General features: G+C 43.2%; 1 long non-coding RNA gene across 1 annotated transcript in view; it reads left to right on the top strand.

Moving 5' to 3' along the window:
• Window positions 1–20,868, top strand: part of LOC117365741 — a 115,057-nt gene that overhangs the window by 64,072 nt on the left and 30,117 nt on the right. Inside the window, exon 2 of the long non-coding RNA XR_004540449.1 lies at window positions 15,546–15,656. This is a non-coding gene — a long non-coding RNA (uncharacterized LOC117365741). The remainder of the gene's footprint in view (window positions 1–15,545; window positions 15,657–20,868) is intronic.

Below are 20,868 nucleotides of genomic sequence, written 5' to 3' on the forward strand. Positions count from 1 at the left end.
GCCCCGCCCCACAATCTGGGTATCTCTCTCTCTCTTCCCCTCCCCTCCCCTGTGATCCCCTGTATCTCCCCCTCATTGAAAAAATTCATCTTTGGGCGATTCCTCCCCCAGAGGAACGTCAGGAAATGAGTTACACCAGCAGGAAACTCATGATAACGGAGGTATTAACAACAAATTCTGCTCTGCAGCAACCAAACCAACTGGACAAGAGGAACGAAAATTATATCTATATTTTTCTGTAACTGCCACGATATGAAATCCTTTGTTCTTCCCCCTCAGAATCAATGATGCTTTTCCATCACAGTGATTCCACAACTGGGTGAAACCCAATTAAAAATTAAAGCAGTTCAGTGATAATTAGCATTTCATCTCCTTTTATTTACAGGGAGACAGACATCTCTTGCCGTCTTTAGATCACTAAACGATAGAGCACTTAGCAGCGTAGGTAATTTAAATGATGTTTAATGAGTTGTGGAGTGAGCGCCTCTTCCTCTCCAAGGCCAGAGTGCACGCGCCCTTTGCAAATTCCCTTAGTGTGTCACCACCCAGTGCATCCTGGGTAGTGTCTCTGTCACCACGCGTTGTCAATAAAATGTGTCCCTAAAGTCTTATTTTTATTTGTAAATTTCCTTTTTTCAGAATTTTAACCTGGAGACTTTAAGGAGCTAATTTTATACATATTTTCGGAGCATAAAATGTAGACTTAAATATGGAAAAGGCCTTTTATAAAATTGACACCTGAAAGTATATGTAGGTGCATCGCATTGAGTAGGGTTACTCAGGACTGGAGATTGAGCAGAGCAGTGATCTGTGCATGTATGTGATGAAATATGCATGTATGCGTAGGGTTACCAGATTTTACGTACGCAGGATTACTAGTTTCTGGTTGCTTGAGAGTTACTATAAAAATAACCTTCCCACCTCACTCTATCATCCCCCTCCCCCCTAGTGGCAAATTAAGGGGGTGCAGTCCAACCTGGACATGGTCTTCCTAAGGGCACGGCATCCCTCCTCTTCTCGGCTCCCCCTTTCTCTTTCACTTCTCCCCCCACTCCCTTATTCCCTCCCTTACTTGAAGCAGCAGAACCGGTCCTGACAACCCCCTTCCTCCCTTCATTCCCAAAAGCAGTAGAGCTGGTCCTGACAACCCTCTTCCTCCCTCCATTCCCGAAAGCAGTAGAGTCGATCCTGACAACCCCCTTCCTCCCTCTATTCCCAAAAGCAGTAGAGCCGGTCCTGACAACCCCCTTCCTCCCTCCATTCCCAAAAGCAGTAGAGTTGGTCCTGACAACCCCCTTCCTCCCTCCATTCCCAAAAGCAGTAGAGCCGTCCTGACAACCCCCTTCCTCCCTCCATTCCCAAAAGCAGTAGAGCCGGTCCTGACAACCATCCCCTGCTTCTTCACTCACCTGAAGCAGCAACAGCACTAGCCGGCAAGCAGAAGAAGCGTTGGTAAACAGGCAGATTCTGGCCAGCCCTGGCAGGGCGTCTCCTCTGGGGCTGGAGGGAGGGAGGGGGGTGTTGGGTCAGGAGCACGACTTTGGACATTGTCTGAGGCGTGCAGGAGAGAATTTTTTTTTTTCCTGACAAATTTTTTTCTGGTTGGTTGAGAGTACCTGTTAACTGAGAGTCCACTATACTTGTCATGCCCAGTTGCAGAATTTCTACTTGTCTTGCACCAAAACCTGCACTTTCTGAATTTAAAAGCTGGCCCCAGGTATTCACTCTCTCCAACAGTGGGGAGAGGTCCCCCTGCAAATTCCTGAGCTTGTAGCAGGCTCCGAGGTGTCCCATCTTGAGGATCCACTCACCAGTGGCGGAGTATTATGAAGTAGAGAATAACACAGGGACAAATTTGTCCCCATCCCCGCAGGAACTCAATTTCCCCATCCCATCCCGTCCCCGTGAGTTTTGTCGCTGTCCCTGCTTCATTCCTGTAAGCTCTGCCTTAACCGCACAAGCCTCGAACACTTATGATTTTCAAGTGTTTGAGGCTTGTGCAGATGAGGACGGAGCTTAGGCATTGGTGGAATGATGCATTTTGACATCACAACCTGAGCTCTAGAATGTTGCTACTTATGATGTTAAAGTGTTTGAGGCTTGTGCAGATGAGGATGGAGCTTGCAGGAATGGGGCAAGGCTAGGAAAAGAACTCGCCACGACGGGAAAATGAGTTCCCGCGAGGACTGGGAAAAATTTGTCCCCGTGTCATTCTCTTTTGTGAAGCCAGCTCGCAAAAGGGGGTGCATGCTTCCACAAATGGGGATCAACTGACAGGTCAATTCCACATGCAAGGTTTTCTGCTGTCCCCACTCTCCCACCATTGCTGGAAAGGGCTTTACATTGGTGACAGCCAGTTATGCATGCCTTAAGGAATTTTTTTTTTCCACTGCGCTTCAAGGAGCATCTGCTAATGTCTGTCTTTACAAGAATTTATATCAGATTAAACAATTTATTCATCCCATTTTGCATTTCTGCAGCAATAATAAATGTGTGTACAGAATGCCCCAGGGATAAGTCGCAGGTCGCAATAATGCTGTATAGAAAAAGTTCTTCATTACCACCAGCCGTGTTCAAAAGAATAAGCCTCAGTGGGTAATTTAGAAAGCCACTGGACCAAAAAGAATTGGATCTGCAGTGTGGAGAACTTTAAAGAGGCCCCCTCCCCCCCTTTGCAAATTTCAGACAGCTCCATCCGCTCCTTCTAGTGCATTTAACACACCTTGCTCTTGTTCCCTGAGTCCAGCAACGTAAATCTTGGAAACCAACTCAAAAGATGGGAAATCCGACGGGAGAATATCTGCCATGGTTTCTTCCCTGGCACCCATGGAAGTGCTGATGGGGGGAGTGGGGGGAAGAAACACATTGCAACTGCACACACACGTCTGCTTTGCATTCTTACTGTAAAAGGGACAGGCCAGGTTTACATGGACTCGCGTGGGTTTTCCCGATGGCCCAATTCAACTCTCCACAGACTCTTTTGTTTCTGTCGGATTCCTTTTCTGTAGAGTAACAAGGGTCAATTCTTTGCGCTTTTTGTGCATTTTTCACCAATTCAAGTCTTTCTCATGATCCAGTCTCCTCATTCAGGAGGCTCTGCATAACCCCACAGCTCTATTCCAGCAATCTTTCCTGACTTCCTCCCCTTAAAAAGCTACCTCACTTCAAATAGCTGAATAACCAACTTTTTTTGCTTGATTTCTGGCAAGTCTCTTGTGATTGTATTAAAGGGGAGAATCCAGCAGGGAGGCTGTGTTCTTGTGTGAAACCATTTTCTAATCAAACAAGAGAACGCTGCAGATTCATTATTTTTTTTTCTACCAGACCACAAGTAAACAACAATAGTTATTTTATGGATTTGGTTCTATTTAGTATATACCTTGAAATGAATTGTTACGTAAAAGATGTGGGAGGGCTTTATAATAAGCGCACTGGACCCGACGCAAGTTCTATTAGCATGCAAAACGACACACAGGCGTGGAGTTAGTTTCCAAAGGCTGCATGGTGTGCGCGCCATTAACTCTTCCGGCACTCAAATGCTAACCCTCAGACATCCGTTGTTATGAAGCAAATATTCAGAGAAGGCAAAACTTAATTGCAAGCATCCGTACACATTTCTGCAAACTGCCTAGGAAATCATCCCTTTAGAAATGCATCACTAAGCATTTTGAAGTCGCAATTAAACAACCACTTCATGGCTAGTAAGAGATCTCTTTGATCTGCATTGGTGTGTTGGGTTCCTTATCTGGTGCCTTCGCTTTCTACTAGTAATCTTGCTGCACGTGGAAACAGACTTACACTCTGTGCACATGGCTAGAAAGCTACAGATCTATAGCGCTGAAAGTTGTACACAGCACTGTACATTTTAACATTCAATAGACGGTCCCTGCTCAGAAGAGCTTACAATCTAATTTTTCACCAACAGGACATCTCAGGGTGGGGGAATTTCTGGTAGAAGGAATAGTACAATGGGTAAAAGGTATCTGACAGTGAGCGGGAGTTAAGAGCTGAACGCAAGTTAAAAAAAAAATGGGCTTTTAGCTTTGATTTGAAGACTGCTAGAGACGGAGCATGACGTACTGACTCTAGGAATACAGTGGGGCAAGAAAGAAGACTGCGTTTATAGCACCAATTGTATGTCCAAACAGATGGAAGCCTTTTAGCTCACGCACATCAAGTCCTTGGGCAGTTGGTATGCGGGTTCCAGAAAAAGGTGCAGCAATTTATACGAAATATTGGAGTTAGAATCACTGGAGGTCAATCCACAGACCAACCGCCATATTTGTCAGAAAAAGTCCTTCTTCAAAGAAATGGAAGGGGGGGGGATACAGAAATTTAAAATAAGTGCAAGCCTGAGTTCTTTTTAGCAGATAACTTAATGTAAGAACATGCTTGATTGCAACTGCTTCAAAGTTTGGCCACAGACCTCTGCTTGTGGCTTTAGATGTAAGGTGAGACTGCATCGGGGTCATTTTCAGGAATGTGATACCGTCATCACCAGACTGGTTTTGGGGAAAATGATAAAGTTCCCCGCCCTGGTCAGATAGAATTTAGGACACTTCCCTCATCTTTCACTTCAATTTCAAGGTTTATATTTTGGTTGCAATAAATTAGCATTATCTGCTCCTTTCTGATAAGGACATAATTGCCATAATTCAAATGAACATCTTGCAAAAAATGTCTTCATTATTTTCCCTCCTTGAACTCTTATTTCGATTAGGAATATGGCAATTTCTGCTCTTTGCAAAGCTGTGCTTTAATCAAACCTTTGTTCCTACGACACAATGAAGGGTGATGGTGTCCTCTGCTGAAGAGAAAAACGCAGGGGGACTTCCTCTGACCCTCTGCACCTCTTCTAGCAGAAGAACCTATTGCTATGGAAACTCATTAAGGATGGGACTTATGCAGGCCCTGACACTTCTCTGGCCCTGATGAGCCCAGGCGAGTTTTTTGTCGTTTGTTACAGCTTCAGATACCATTCCTGCAGTCAGCCACTGAAGAAGACAGGTGTGGTACAGGAAGACTTAGGGGTGAGCAGCAGTGGTGACCCTCATCCTTGAAATGCTTACTGGAAAGTGAAAAGGGATCAAAACCTGTAACCTGAAAATGCAGTCTTCAATTCATTCATCTTCCTAAATCATACCAAGGCACGCTTTTCTCCATCTTATAGAGATTCTGAATAGAGAATGATACAGGGCCAAATTTCTCTCCGTCCCCGCAGGAACTCATTTTCTCATCCGGTCCCTGACTAGTTCTTTTCCTGTCCCTGCCCCATTCCTGCAAGCAACATCCTCATCCACACAAACCTCAAACACTTTAAAATCATAAGTGTTTGAGGTTTGTGTGGTTAAGGCTGAGCTTGCAGGAATATGGCAGGGACAGCAACAAAACTTACAGGGATGGGATGGGGAAACTGAGTTCCTGCGGGGATGGGAAAAAATTTGTCCCCGTGTCATTCTCTAGTTCTGAACCAATAAACACCACCTGTAGGGAAACCCTAAGTTAAGGACAGGCTTTCTGTTTACATTACACGTTCATACTTTTTGAGGAAATAGTAATTACTCTGTGTACGGTTCAGACATTTCAACATCATTTAGTACATGATTTGAAGTCATTTGTAAATAATACTGAACAGAAGGGATGTGGGTGTGTTTAATAATAAATGCATTGGATCCACAGTTAGCAATTTGGATCAGTGTTTTTTTTCTCTTTAAATCTGGGACATGTGAATGGAAAGTTTTGGAGAGAGAATAATTATTATATAGTCAAAATTATACAAGAAGATGCATGAAGAGGGTAGGAACTGGGGTGGATTGGGAACGGTATCACTTCAAGATATGTAACGAATACATTTCAGCCGCTGCTAGGTGTGCAAATTATAAGCCCATTTTTGGATAAGAACATAAGAATAGCTTTACTGGGGCAGAGCAATAGTCCATCAAGCCCAGTAGCCTGTCCACAAAGTGGTCAATCCAGGTCACTAGTACCTGGCAAAAACCTCAGATAGTAGCAACATTCCATGCTACTGATCCAGGGCAAGCAATGGCTTACACCAAGCCTGTATCAATAACAGACTATGGACTTTTCCTCCAGGAACTTTTCCAACCCTTTTTTAAAACCAGCTACATTAACCGCTGTTACCACGTCCCCTGGCAATGCGTTCCTGAGCTTAACTATTCTCTGAGTGAAAAAAATATTTCCTCCTATTGGTTTTAAGAGTATTTCCCTGTAACTTCATTGAGTGTCCCCCTAGTCTTTGTCATTTTTGACGGAGTGAAAAATCGATCCACTTGTACCCGTTCAACTCCACTCAGGATTTTGTAGACTTCAGTCATATCTCCCCCTCAGCCTTCTCTTTTCCAAGCTGAAGAGCCCTAACCGTTTTAGTCTTTTCTCATACGAGAGGAGTTCCATCCCCTTTATCATCTGGGCTGTTCTTCTTTGAACCTTTTCTACTTCCGCTATATAAACTAAACTAAACTAAATCTTAGGTTTGTATACCGCATCATCTCCACATTCGTAGAGCTCGGCACGGTTTACAGGAGATGGGATGGAAAGGAGCTACAATGAAAGGTAGAGGTTTGCAGGAGATCGGATAGAAAGGAACTACAATGAGGGGTTAGAGGTCCAAATAAGAGGAGTTTTTAGAGGGCTTAGATGCCAGAGATGGTTATCTAGACTGGAAAAGGGATGCACTTGTTGGGACGTTGATAGTTTGAAGCATCTGGCTTTTATGGTTGCAAAGGCCTCAGGCTAGGTGTGTAAATGGAGCCAGCATCCCGAAAGCAACAGAGAGACCATTTGCTTTTTGATTGAAAGACTCGGCATATTTTCCATATATGTGAGACAAATCGTTCTTGTTTGGAAAATGGGGGGGAAAAATTTGGTATATATGAAATAAATCTCAGTCTGTTACTGTTCAGTGTTGCTGGTCATGACCTAGTTTTTTAAAATTATTGTCACCCGTCATGAAACCAAAATGCCAAGTTATTTCTGCTAATGAAAAGTAAAAGGTAGTAAATCCAGAAGGAACAGAATAATTGGGGGTGCTGACTTTTTTTTTTTTTTTACAAGGTTGAATTCACGTAATACCATCTTTGAACCCAATTTTGTATCCTCCCATCTCCCCCTGCCCTGTATATGTGCATAAGTCACTCTTCAGAGCCTATACAAGGGTGGTTTGGTAAAAAAGGAAGTTAAACAACCTACCGCCTCTTTTACAAAGCCACGCTAGCGGCTGCCCCGAAGCCCTTTAAATCTCTAAGGGTTTTGAGGCCATTAGCGCAGCACAGCCACTAGTGCGGGTTTGTAAAAGAGGCCGCTAGTCTCCATCCAACAGTGGCCAACTCAGTTCCCAAGTACCCAGCTAGATCCCAAGTAGTAAAACAGATTTTATGCTTCTTATCCTAAGAATAAGCACTTATTATACTTGAAATATCTACTAAATAACTCAAATTCTATAGTATTTCACGTGTTCCATATAATGTATATAGAAGCCTCAATTTTTATATACTTGCTACTCACATATATTCATTATATTTTCTTCAGGATCTCAGCGATACCACTCACTGCTCAAATTATGTCACTGCGATTTAGTTTTATGCATCTTATTGTCATAGATCCATATTTCTTATACTTTATACTTATTTCTTCCCATTAGATATTTCAGATTTTCATCTAGTGTTCAGTGCTTTAAATACTTTTTAGAATAAATAGTGTTCACTTATCTTTTAAAGCACCCTTCTCTACGGTCTGGTGAGATTTAATCCAACATTTTTCGCTAAATAGCTTTTTCAAGGATTCTCCCTAGAAATATAACAGAACATCATTAATTATATCTTTAATATTTTACATAAATCATAAAAGGTGTAAAGCACTTTACATACCAGAGCCATCATAAGCCAGCTAAGCTCCCATGTAATTCCTGAGACAAAGATGGTGGCGGTGTTCCTGTGATCTGTTTTCTATTGGGTGTACCAGTATTGCTGTAAAGCTATGTCTGAATGAGCAGAAGTCAAGAATCACGACTAGAAATGAAACACTCCTTTGGTACAGCATTGGATTCAATATAAACATCAGATAGGAGATATGCGCTGGTGGGTCATTGACCAGGTCACAGGAGGGAGGGAGGATGGCTATTTAGAAAAAAAATATTGACTATGAAGGAGCAACTTTGGGCCTATAATGTTGAAAACAGTAGCACCGGGAGGGCTAAATAGTGAATTGGAAGGGGTGGCTCTATTTTGATTGGGAGGTTTTGATTGGATGGGAGAGTAAGTCAGCTGGAAGGGAGGTGTTTGAAGTACTGAGTAAAAATCGCCACCACCATCTTGTCTCGGGAAATTACATGGGAGCTTAGCTAACTTATGACGGCTCTGGTATGTAAAGTGCTTTACACCTTTTATGGTTTTTGTAGACTATTAAAGATATAATTAATGATGTTCTGTTATATTTCTAGGGAGAATCCTTGAAAAAGCTATTTAGCGAAAAATGTTGGATTAAATCTCCCCAGACTGTAGACAAGGGCGCTTTAAAAGATAAGTGAACACTATTTATTCTAAAAGTATTTAAAGCACTGAATACTAGATGAAAATCTGAAATATCTAATGGGAAGAAATAAGTATAAAGTATAAGAAATATGGATCTATGACAGTAAGACGCATAAAACTAAATCGCAGTGAGATAATTTGAGCGGTGAGTGGTGTCGCTGAGATCCTGAAGAAAGTATAATGAATGTGTATGAGCAGCAAGTATATAAAAATTGAGGCTTCTATATACATTATATGGAATACTTGAAATACTATATATGGATTTCCCCAAGCCATCTCAATAATGGCCTATGGACTTCTCTTTTAGGAAATTATCCAAACCTTTTTAAAACCCTGCAAAGCTAACTGATTTCACCACATTCACCAGCATCAAATTTCCCTGTCTTCAGAGAGCTCAAATTCATTTGACTAAATAAGACCACAATACACTATGCAGGGCTTTGTATGGATATCAGCATCTGACAGGAGTTCTGCAAGTCCTGGCCAACATTCAACTGGGATTTGCACAAGCGGAATATGAGTTATCTCCCTTCTTCTGCCCCTGCTGGTACAATAACTGATCACCCCCAGCACAATCGCAGACTCGCCTCCCTTGACTCAGTCCCTGATCACCCTCCCTCCCATTGCAGACCCCCCCTCCCCCAATTAGAACAGGTCTCCCTGGGCCTACCTCAGTCCTTGGTGGTCCAGTGAAACGATGGGGACAGGAACGGCTCCTCTATAAAATGGTTGACACAATCTCTAACGATACTTTCATGGTGGCTTGTGCAAATAAGGACAGAGCTTGCAAGGCTGGAGCAGGGCACAGGGACAGAGCTCGTGGGAATGGGATAGGGATGGAGACAAATTGGTCCTTGTGTCATTCTCGGCTCTAAACTTCAGATGTTCAGCCTTTTGAGATGGGTTTTAAGACCTGAAGGAGAGACACGATTTCAAAACTCCAGGACCAAACAAGCAGCTTTCTTTTCTGCCTAAAAATGATTCAGAAGAACTGAAAATGCCAAGGGACAAATATTTTGAAATACACAAGTGTTCCCCTTCATGCATCATTTAACAGTTCACCTGCACTATGCCCTTGACATCTATATGCAGTGACTTTTCCAAAAGTTCTAGGTACACAGATGTGTCCATTTACACATGTAAATGAGCTCTTTGCATATGCAAATGCTGCCTAATCGTAAGAGCATAAGAATAGCCTTACTGCCATGGTCTATCTGACCCAATATCCTGTCTTCATGGTGGCTAATCCAGGTCACAAGTATCTGGAAAACCCAAAATAGTAGCAACTTTCCAGAATCTCAAAGAGTATGCAAGATTCTGGGACCCCAAATAATAGCAACATTCCACAGAGAGCCTGTCCTTAACTTAGGTGATCCCAGGGCAAGCAAAACACCAAAGTTATATGTAGAAATGGCCCTGATCCAAAATAAGAAATAAAAATCTAATGTTTGACACCACTGCTGACTCCATTGGTCAGGGGTCCTGAAACCCAGTTTTCAAGGTCCACAACCCAGGCTAGTGTTCAGGATTTCCACAATGAATATGTGTGAGATCTATTTGCGTTCGCTGTGTCCGTTGTGGAAATCCTGAAAATCGGGCTGGATTTCAGGACCCCAGCCATAGAGAATGCCGGCTTGAATAATTTGTGTGACGGATCAATGGAATGCGCTTTAATGGATGCAGGCAGCACGGGCTAGCAGTCATCTCAGCCATCAAGGAAATAAACAAGAAAATTGCACGAAGATAGCTGTGTTGATAGCATTTGGTGTTTTTGATAGGGTGCATAATCCAGACTGTGAATCAGCCGTGGTGGAATAGACAGAGAATGTCAACTGGTAAGAAAACTAAGGAGAAGATATACACACATCGGCCACATTCTCTGTGATTTCCATTATCTCTGTCAACATGTTGATAAACTGTTATCACTAAATTACCTTCAGCCTAATATAGGCTCTAAATCAAGTTACTCTGCTATGGAATGCATTACTGTCCATCAAGCTACCTGCCCAACGAGAAGAGACAGCTATCTTCCTTACAGTATGGTCAGCCTCTGCTATCTATTAGCTTCACTATAACTCCTTGTAATAGAATCAGAGTCACAAAACATGACAAAGGCTTGAAGAGACAACACATGCACAGATGCCAAGTTAAAATAATAGAGCATCGTGTTAAGAGGACGGTCTAAGAAAGACAGCCTTCCTAGTAGACGTTACCCAGCATGTCGTTCCCGATGTCTTGATCAATCAGACTATGAAGCATTTCGATCTTTTAGAAACATGACAGCAGATAAAGGCCGAATGGCCCATCAAAAAATGATAACCATGATCAGCTTGCCCTGAGAGAGGGGGGGGGAGTGGCTTCCCTGTGCGGGAATCAAACCCGGGCCTTGGTACATCTCTCTCGGCTACTTCCATTGACGTAAAGTGCACCTGTACTCTACTTTTGTGATATTAAATTTGGAGTTCTTGGCTTTGAAGAGAAATATTGCTGTGATTTAGTTAAAGATCCCAAATCATAATGAGGTTAGGTAACGATGCTGCAGGTTGGCGGATGTCTTGAACCATTGCTGGTGTTGGTCATGCAAATCCACCAATGTCTTTAGATCAGTTCTTCTCCCCCCCTCCCCCCCACACACACAACTTTCTGGAGCCAGTGGCGTAGTAAGGGTGGGTGGTAGGTCCGCCCTGGGCTCCATGATGATGGAGGTGCCAGCACCCTCTCCACCCCTGCCTCTTCCCACTCCTCCTCTCACCACATGCATGCCCCTTCCCTTCCCCCACACCTCTAGTCGTTCACCACCATGAGCATCAACGTTAACATGCTCCTCACGACCGCGTTGTCTCTCCCGCCGATGTCACTTCTGTGTGCAGGAAGTGACAGCAGGAGAGACAACGGGGTCACGAGGAGCACGTTGAAGTTCTTATGTCTCGCAGCGGTGAATGACTAGAGGTACGGGGAAGGGAAGGGGCGTGTGCGTGTGGCAGAGGATCAGGGAAGGAACGGGGGAAGGGCACCACCACCCTCGCTACTCCACTGTCTGGAGCCCCCCACCCAACCAGTTATTTTCAGGATCTCCGCAATGAATATAGTTGAGAAAATCCACCTACAGAAGAGATCCATTGTATCCAAATCTTTCCCATGTGTATTCATTGGGGTGATCAGGTTTTTCAGCAGCTGGTACTCATTTGCCCGTGAGACAGCCACACCGGCGAAACATGGCCATGTTAAGGAGCATCTGTTTAACTTGAGAGCCAAAAAGGATGAATAATGGTCGCTTCTTTCAAATGGTTCGCTCCTCTTCTGTTTCCCACCTAAGTTAATAGGGTAGGAAAGTACCTCTGTGTTTTTATAATACACCAGCACAAATTCTGCAGAAACTGTGCCTGGATTGAAAGCGCATATAGTATACCCTACTTTGTGAACTGGTGTACATGCAACCTGTATAAATTGTGCCTCTGCTCAGGCTCCGCCCCCCTGAGCCACACCCACTTACAAATACATAGCAGCTTGCACCGTGTGCACTTTTAGGGGGCGACCTAATTTGAAAAGAGGCCTTGTACGTGCACAAATCGGTGTTTTAGGTGTGAAAAGGTTTATGAAATTACCCTTTTGGGGGGTGGGAGCACAGAGTGCGGAAAGGAGCTCATTCGCTTTCATTTTCTGCTTGCCTCTCAGTGCTGGCTGCCCTACGGACCATGTAAAGAAGTAATGGAAAATGTCTTTTTAAGCTCCAAAGTAATGAGGTATAGTAGCAGAGTCTCAGTAATTTTCTCTCTTAATTGATCATTGCAACCTCTATATTAATAACGAAGTTCATTTTTGTACATTTATTGCAGGTTCCTAGCAACTCTCTGCTGCGCGACTCATCTTCTACCAGCCTCGCTACGCTCATGTCACCCCTCCCCTTAAATCACTTCACCGGCTCCCTATCCGCCTTCGCATACAGTTCAAGCTCCTATTGCTGGCTTACAAGTGTGTTCGTTATGCTGACCCTCAATATTTCTCCTCTCTTCTCTCTCCTTATACATCTCCCAGAGGACAGACTTAAAGATCTCCATCTGTATACATTGGAGGAAAGGCGGGAGAGGGGAGATATGATAGAGACGTTAAATACCTACGTAGTGTAAATTCGCATGAGTCGAGTCTCTTTCATTTGAAAGGAAGCTCTGGAGTGAGATGGCATAGGATGAAGTTAAGAGGTGATAGGCTTTGGAGTAATCTGAGGAAAAACTTTTTACAGAAAGGGTGGTAGATATGTGGATCAGTCTCCCAGAAACAGAGACTGTGTCTGAATTCAAGAGGGCCTGGGATAGGCACATGGGATCTCTCAGAGAGAGAAAGAGATAATGGCTACTGTGGATGGGCAGACTACCGTATTTTCACGCATATAACGCACACCCGTGTAAAACGCGCGCACGGGAAAACATTTATGTAAAAAAATTCCCGTACCGCGCACACAGGTATAGCGCGCATTGAATTACCGGTAAAACCTCCTCCTGCTTTGCCGCCCGACTCCCCTCTTGCCGTTCTGCCCCGAATCGCTGCCCTGCTCCTGCCTGTCCCCCCTTGAAGTCCTGTCCCCCCTTAAAGGTCTGCCTGTTCCCCCTTGAAGTCCTGTCCCCCCTTAAAGGTCTGCCTGTTCCCTCTTGAAGTCCTGTCCCCCCTTAAAGGTCTGCCTGTCCCCCCTTGAAGTCCTGTCTCCACCCTGAAAGCCTGATGCCCCACCCCGAAGGACCGCTGGCCCCCCCCACCCTTAAGGACCGCTGGCCCCCCACCCTGAAGGACCGCTTGCACATACCCCCAATGTCAGATTCATCCCCCAGCCCCCCCCCCGCACGGAGAAGCAGCCTACCATGGGTTCACGATGCCAGTGAGCCCTGCTGCTTCCTCTGCGGCGGTCCCGCCCCTTCTCTGAGCCCTGCGCTGCTTCCTCTGCCGCGGTCCCGCCCCTTCTCTGACGTCAGAGAAAGGGTGGGACTGCGGCAGAGGAAGCAGCGCAGGGCTCAGAGAAGGGGTGGGACCGCCGGCAGAGGAAGCAGCAGGGCTCACTGGCATCGCGAACCCACGGTAGGCTGCTTCTCCGTGAGGGGGGACTGGGGGATGAATCGGACGTCAGGGGGGTGCGAGCGGTCCTTCAGGGTGGGGCATCAGGCTTTCAGGGCTGGGGGATGAATCGGACGTCAGGGGGGGAACCATGTAAAAAAAAAAAATTGTACAACGCGCTCACGCATATAACGCGCATGGTTATGCTCGGTTTGTAAAATCGTGTATAACGTGCGCGTTATATGCGTGAAAATACAGTAGATGGGCCATTTGGCTTTTAACTGCCTCTATGTTTCTATGTGTGAGCCCACCAGGACAGACAGGAACAAATTATTGAGTACCTGAATAAATTCATGTAAACAATTCTGAGCCACCCAGGAGAACAGTATAGACAACTGAATAAATAAATATAATTGAGTGAATGTCTGATTAGATACATACCCTTTAGGCAGTGGTCTCAAAATCAAACCCTTAGTGGGGCCACATTTTGGATTTGTAGGTACTTGGAGGGCCACAGAAAAAATAGTTAATGTTTTATTAAAGAAATGACAACTTTGCATGAGGTAAAACTCTTTATAGTTTATAAATCTTTCCTTTAACAGTTAAAGATTAAAAATTTATAAACTATAAAGAGTTTTACCTTATGCAAAATTGTCATTTCTTTAATAAGAAATTAACTTTTTCTGCGGCCCTCCAAGTACCCTATTTTTTCTGCAGCCCTCACATTTAAAGTTTAATATCTTTCCTTTCTCAAAACTGACACCTTTCAATCACTATATTGAAAATAAAATCATTTTCCCTACCTTTGTTGGCTGGTGACTTTATTTTTCTGTGCTTTTAACTGTTTCCAGGGCCTTCTTATCCTTTGACTGTTTTTCTCTCCGTCTTCACTTTCTGCCTTGCATCCATCATTCCTGCCGAATTACGCAGGTGGTTTTAAGACTTAACATGTTGTTTCTCTTTCAAAATTAGCAATTGTGGTGCCTTGTACATTAAAAGCACTTGCGCATTTCGCATGCAAACAGGCACTTTGCATGCAAAAAGAGCACATGTTTGTATAAGTTTCTGTTTGCATGTATGTGTGCTTGCATAAGTGATATGTGTATGTCTGTATATGTATGTGTACATGCATGTAGAAATGTGTATGTTTGCATGCGAATGTGTTTGTCTGTATATGTGTGTCCAAATGCATGTATGTGTACATATGTGTTTCTCTGCATGTGTGTATTGTGTATACATGTATATGTTCATGCATGTGTGTCTGTGTGACAAGGGGAGTGGAGCCCATGCTTGTAAACCAAATGAATACGTGACGTTTTCTGTCCCCGACTCAAACACACTCTGAGAAGCTCCTCTGTCTAATGCGTTATGAGCCGATGCTTCCTCTTTGCCTCATTTTATGAGGCTAATTTTCAGTCAGATCATTGCATCCAAGTGAGTAATTTAGAAAACTCGAAATGTAACAATTTGTAAAGACACACTCCAGCTGTCCTTCTGGAGGTAACTTTATAAGCTATTTCTCTGTGTAAAGGAACCTTATCTTTTGCAGAAGTTATGTGCCAGTAATGTATTAGACACAGTGGACTCTTTCCTAGGCGCAGTGTTTGGACTTTGCCACATATGTGATAAGCATGCTGCATACGTGTGCAAAATTTGCAGGGACTTTTACGTGAGCCTCAGAGTGGGTAGGAAGGTCTGTGGCCTACTTTTAGGGGTATAATTTTATTAAGGGAACTAATACATATAAGTGTTCCTTTACAAAACGGGCATTTTTTATCAACATTTTCAGCCCAGATCAGATGCCCTGTTGCAAAATTACTCTCCTTGTGGCAACAGCCACAGACCCTGAGCCCTTAATAGCACGCCCGACTGAGGTCCACCGTCCACTTCAGATGAGAATCTTACCACTCTGATTAATGAGTGCTTTTATCATTATGCTTTTTATCACACCAGGCTTGAAGACAGTCAGTTTCTGGGCACAAGACTGCAGATCCAAGAGGATACTGAAATGAGATCTCTGCAACGCCCCTTCTTCACTCTGTAAGAGATCTCGTGCAGTCTGAGGTAAAATTAATGCCCTATTGCATCCACTGCATCACAGTTTCCACTTATATGCGTGATCCGAACCGAGTCAGCGCTCACTTTGGAATTCAGTTGGTGGAGCCTAAAGTCCATTACCCTGCACAGATGTTCTGATATGCGTTCATTATTCTTATAGGCAGTAAAACAGTCAAAGGGAAATGGACACCTCAGGCTTACTGATCTGCTTTTATGACTGATGGACTGAGGCCGAAATTCAGCACTATTTGGCTGGTGAGGAATGGCTCCTTCCTGGCCGGCCAAATACCACTTAGCCATATTCTAATCTAATCTAATCAAGATTTCTGTATCGCTCTTATCCAGTACAGATTCAAGGCGATTTACAAGCAAGAGTCCCATATAGAGATATAGGAATAGAAGTTACTTCACATAAGAGAAAGGATATATATTTGCAAAAAGAAGAGGTGATGGGAAGGGGAGATATAATGTATGGGGATAGGTGGCTATCTCCTGCTGAATTCCAGGTCAGTGGCTAGACTGGTGCATGACATACCCAGTCACTGCCCCAAAAAGCAGGTATATTTTGCCCTCTAGAACTTAGCTGGCCAACCGATGAAGAGCGACTTAGGCAACTGCTGTATTTCCCCATGGTGAGAACTGATGACAGTGAATCAGGAAGTGGTGCGGAGCGAGGCTTGAGATCGCAAACATCGCTCCTGTCCACAGCGTGAATGGAGGAGGCAGCTGGCAGCCATCCAGGAGGTATTTAGGGGGGGGGTGATGTATAGGCCGCCCCATTGTATAGGCCGATGTAAGTTTTAAAACTCTTAGATAAGCCAAGGCTAGTAACATGGGGTGGCTTATCTAAGAGTTTTTAAACCTACATCAGTATTTCCTGCGACTGGGGAAATACAGTATGTCTTGTCCGGCCAAAATAAAACCTCAGAAATTCGGTGTCGGTTGCCAGATACACCACCGGCACTGAATTTCCAGTTTTGCCGCCAGCCATGGGAGATAGCTGGCTGTCTCCCATGGTGTGACTATCGGCCCCACAGAGCCTAATTTTTAAGTTTTGTCCCATAAACACAGACTCCCAAATTCTTTATTGGTCACTGAAAGTTAGGTGCAGATCACGGTTCTGTGTGTAAACTAATTGGCTAGCAAGGTGAGAAGGGTGACTTCGATAACCTGCGACACCAAAGGGGGCGAGGCCAGGAGAGGGGCATGGGCTAGTCAGGGGTGTTTCCAGGATTTAGACATGCAGTTACAGAATATTTGCATTTCTATGCCCAAGTGCTCACATCCAGATTTAGGCATGAAATTGCATACAATGCTGGAGTTCTGTACAGATAGGTGTGCATGGAACTGCCTAGATAGAATTCGTGCTCAGCATGTATCATTCTGGTGTTTAACCTTTAGCAACCTTTACTGAAGACTAGGGGACACTCGATGAAGTTGCAGGGAAATACTTTTAAAACCAATAGGTGGAAATATTGTTTCACTCGGAGAATAATTAAGCCCTGGAACACGTTGCCAGAGGTTGTGGTAAGAGCGGATAGCGTAGCTGGTTTTAAGAAAGGTTTGGACAAGTTCCTGGAGGAAAAGTCCATGGTCTGCTATTGAGACAGACATGGGGGAAGCCAATGCTTCCTGTGGATGAGTAGCATGGAATGTTGCTACTCTTTGGGGTTCTGGAATTTTGCTACTCTTTGAGATTCTAGAGCGTTGTTACTATTTGGGGTTCCGGAATTTTGCTACTATTTAGGTTTTTGCAAGGTACTTGTGGCCTGGATTAGCCACCGTGAAGACAGGATACTGGGCTAGATGGACCCAGTAAGGCTATTCTTATGTTTTATGAATTCCCCTCAAAATAGAAATCAGGTCATACTGTGATGTTTCTTTTCCATCCATGATTCTAAGATCAGGTGTAAATTTGCTGTGTGGTGCAAAACTTGGACAGCAGTCTCTTGTCTTTGTCTTCATGCCAGCTTGTTCCTTGCTCTGGCATCGCTCTTTCTTTTACCTATAGCAAAATAAATGTCCCTGTATCAGTGTCACCAGGTTCTGACAACGTTCACAGTTGACTAATATCAATTAAGATCATGAGCTTCATCCATCCATCGGGATATCTAGCCTAGGAAAGCTCCTTGTAGATGGACAGATCTGGCAGTTCTATAACCTCTCGGAATAATTCTGGGCCAAATCCAGTAAATATAAAAGAACCAGGACAGCTCAGAGTTGTAGCTTCAGGGCTCTATTGAGAGGGTGCTCTGTCTAACCTTTGGTAGTCATAGAAGAGACTGGTTCATTCATATCTGAAAATAACTCATGCCAGTTAGATATAAACTGGACCCACTATAGGAAAGTGTCTCTCTCTCGAGCATTTCTGGTCTCTGCAATGAAAACCAGGCTTTTTATCAGAGCCGAGAGCTGAGGCTGATCTTGCACCCTTGCTTTTAAAGAGAGATTCCAGGAGGCGCCAAGGATATGAAGATCCCATATGATGTAAAGTTATATGTCTAGCAGATTCTCTTATAGCTGTTTGGGGTTGTTTCAAGTTCTCATTCCAAGGAAGCATAAAATAACTCAAAAATCGTGTGCAGCCGCCGTCTCCGTTTCATGGTTTCTGGCGCTCGTGATTTGGGCTCTCTCCATCATGCTCCACTCAATCAGCCATTCAACCAGTGCCCCTTGCACGCTAAAATTAGCTGCCATGCCATTTTAAAGCACTCCATCAGCTGACAAATTTCAGGCAAGGCATTAGTAATTAGGAACTCCACTCTCATCAAGGAAAGTAATTAGCGAGAATGCATGCAGTTTACAAAAGCCAGTTCAATTAACGAGAATAACAAGCTTTTTACAGCAACAAAGGAAGGTCTAAGTAGACCTCAGTGAGTAAATAAAGCTGTAATCAGTGTGATTAATTTAAAATCCCAGGAAGGGATGGATTAGATTGATGTTCTGAAAGTCTAATGCATCCCAGAGGACAGAAGAAGAAACCATTTTACTGATGAGGGAACCAGGTCTCATTAATTGTGAACCAAGTAGGAGACATATAGAACTGAAATAGTTAGCCATTTTTGTTAATGTAAGGTGAGTTTATTTAATTTCAGTTTTTAAAAAATAGACAAGTGGTAAATGGGAAGAGTCTGCATTCTCAGTAGTGTGAGTGACCCCAGAGTTATGTGTTCTTTCAAGTAAATACAGATAAGCTTCTGAATGGTACCCATTTCAAAATGCGGGGTGAGGTTGTGGGCACGGAGATGGCATGAGATTCACACGCGGAATTTTAATGAATTGATGCTGCATATTCAAATCATAAACATACCCCTGAAAAAAAGCCCCTTTGGTCACCATGAAATGACCCTGTATATATACGTAGAATCAATGATGTCTACTATTTTTAAATCTTATTTAGCTTATTAATCTTGTTTGGTTTATAGACCTCAGTGGTGCCACCTGTATGCCACTAAACTTTTAGATCATACAGTATTCAGGCACCCATAGTCGTCATCGGCCTCAATAATATATACTTTAAATAATTTATTTTAAATAGTTAAATAAGTATAAATACTCATCTTCATCCACCCACGTAGATGAAGATGAGCATTTATACTTACTTATTTAACTATTTAAAATAAATTATTTAAAGTATATATTATTGAGGCCGATGACGACTATGGGTGCCTGAATACTGTATGATCTAAAAGTTTAGTGGCAAACAGGTGGCACCACTGAGGTCTATAAACCAAACAAGATTAATAAGCTAAATAAGACTCTATATGTGATATATGGTGATAGCGTAAAGTGGAGTCTTGAAAATATAACTGAGCTGGTTGCTAGATTACTGTTTTTAAGTGGCTGTTATAGCCACATGGCACAGGGCAGCTCGTAGCTCCTTATGTTATCCTGTTTTTGAAAGGTTAGCTTTAAAATCAGACCTTTATAACAACATACATATGTAAAAATTGACGTTCTGTGTCAACCCAAATATCTTGTTTCTGACAGTGGCCAATCCACGCATTGAAGTATATGATATTGCGTAGATAACAAACCTTAATAAAACTTGAAATTGATAGGATCCCAAAATGTAAATAGTTTTCAGGGATAAGCATTAAGCAGTGGCCTTCCTCACATCTACTTTAATAGCAGTTTATGGACTTTTCCTCCAGGAACTTGTCCAAACTTTTTTTTTGAAACCCAGCTATACTAAGTTTTTGCCATATCCCACAGCAATAAGTTCCACAGCCCATGTGTTGAGTAACAAAAATATTTTCCTTATTTAATTTCAATTGTATGGTGCATTCCCTTAATATTTGTACCCTTGGTCGATCTATGTTTACCTGTTCCTTCCACTGAGCATTTTGTACATCTCAATCATATTCCCTCTCCCCCATCTTTTCTTCAAGATGAAGAGCCCTAACTTCTTTAGGCTTTCCTCATATGAGAGAATTCCACTCCCTTAATCATTTTGGTCGCCCTTCTCTGTATCTGCAAGTTTGAATTTTATGCATAATCTAAACACATGAGTGTTTTCGTCACAGGCCTCGTTGGAATTGCACATGGTATTTTGTTGGATAATGATAAAAGATGATGAACACTTTCCTCTTAGTTCTGTAAACTTGCGCGCACAAATTTTACGCTTAGTGTGCAAAGTTCCACGTGCAAGTTATAGAATATTATCAGTTATGTGTGTAATTTGGCATAAAAAACTGATTATTAGCTTTCATTGGTGTTAATTGGCACAGATTAACAGGTAGGTGTGTAATTGCACATGCACAAAACTGTAGCGGGCAATTGTAAGAGGGCATGGACCTGGGTGGGGCGTGTGGATGGGTTGTAGAACAGCATCAGTCATGTGCAAGCATTTATTTATTAATTGGGATTTATTAACTGCTTTTCCATGAAGAGATTCACCCATAGCAGTTTACAATACATTGAATAAAAACATTAAAAAATTCTTACTGGGTCAGACCAATGTTCCATCAAACCCAGTAACCTGTTCTCACGGTGGCCAATCAAGGTAACTAGTACCTGACCAAAACCCAAGGAGTAGCAACATTCCATACAGAATCTCAAAGAATAGCAAGATTACGGAATCCCAGAGAGCAATAAGATTCTAGAATCCCAAAGAGTAGCAACATTCCATGCTACCGATCCAGGGCAAGCAGTGGCTTCCCCCCATGTCTTTCTCAATAACCGACTTTGGACTTTTCCTCCAGGAAATTGTCCAAAC

The sequence above is a fragment of the Geotrypetes seraphini genome, chromosome 8, assembly GCF_902459505.1.
Source record: "Geotrypetes seraphini chromosome 8, aGeoSer1.1, whole genome shotgun sequence".
Classification (NCBI taxonomy): domain Eukaryota; kingdom Metazoa; phylum Chordata; class Amphibia; order Gymnophiona; family Dermophiidae; genus Geotrypetes; species Geotrypetes seraphini.